Here is a 743-nt window from a genome sequence, read left to right as displayed (position 1 = left end):
GCCTGGATGGAAACTGTCTTTTGATGGAGCTGCCAATGCCAAGGGTGTCGGAATAGGAGCTGTACTGATTTCTGAGACAGGGCAACACTACCCTGTTACTGCCCAACTCCGTTTCTATTGCACCAACAACATGGCTGAATACGAAGCCTGTATCCTGGGACTGAGACTGGCTATAGATATGGGTGTTCAAGAAATCTTGGTCATGGGTGACTCGGATCTTCTTGTACACCAGATTCAGGGAGAGTGGGAAACACGAGATTTGAAGCTCATACCATACCGGCAGTGCTTGCATGAACTTTGTCGACGATTTCAGTCAATAGATTTCAAACACATTCCAAGGATGCATAATGAGGTTGCTGACGCTTTGGCCACCTTGGCATCGATGTTGCACCATCTGGACCAGGCTTATGTGGACCCGTTACATATTCAGGTTCGAGATCAACATGCCTATTGTAACGTGGTGGAGGAAGAATTTGATGGTGAGCCATGGTTCCACGACATAAAAGAGTATCTCCGGATGGGAGTATACCCGACACAGGTTACAGGGGATCAAAAGAGAGCAATTCGACGCTTGGCAAGCGGATTTTTCTTCAGTGGAGGAGTGTTGTACAAAAGAACTCCAGATCTTGGGTTATTGAGATGCATAGATGCCAGACAGGCTACAGTTATCATGGCTGAGGTACATGCGGGAGTTTGCGGACCTCATATGAGTGGATACATATTGGCAAAGAAGATCCTCCGAG

Source organism: Nicotiana attenuata, unplaced genomic scaffold (assembly GCF_001879085.1).
Source record: "Nicotiana attenuata strain UT unplaced genomic scaffold, NIATTr2, whole genome shotgun sequence".
Classification (NCBI taxonomy): domain Eukaryota; kingdom Viridiplantae; phylum Streptophyta; class Magnoliopsida; order Solanales; family Solanaceae; genus Nicotiana; species Nicotiana attenuata.
This window is presented reverse-complemented; position numbering follows the sequence as displayed.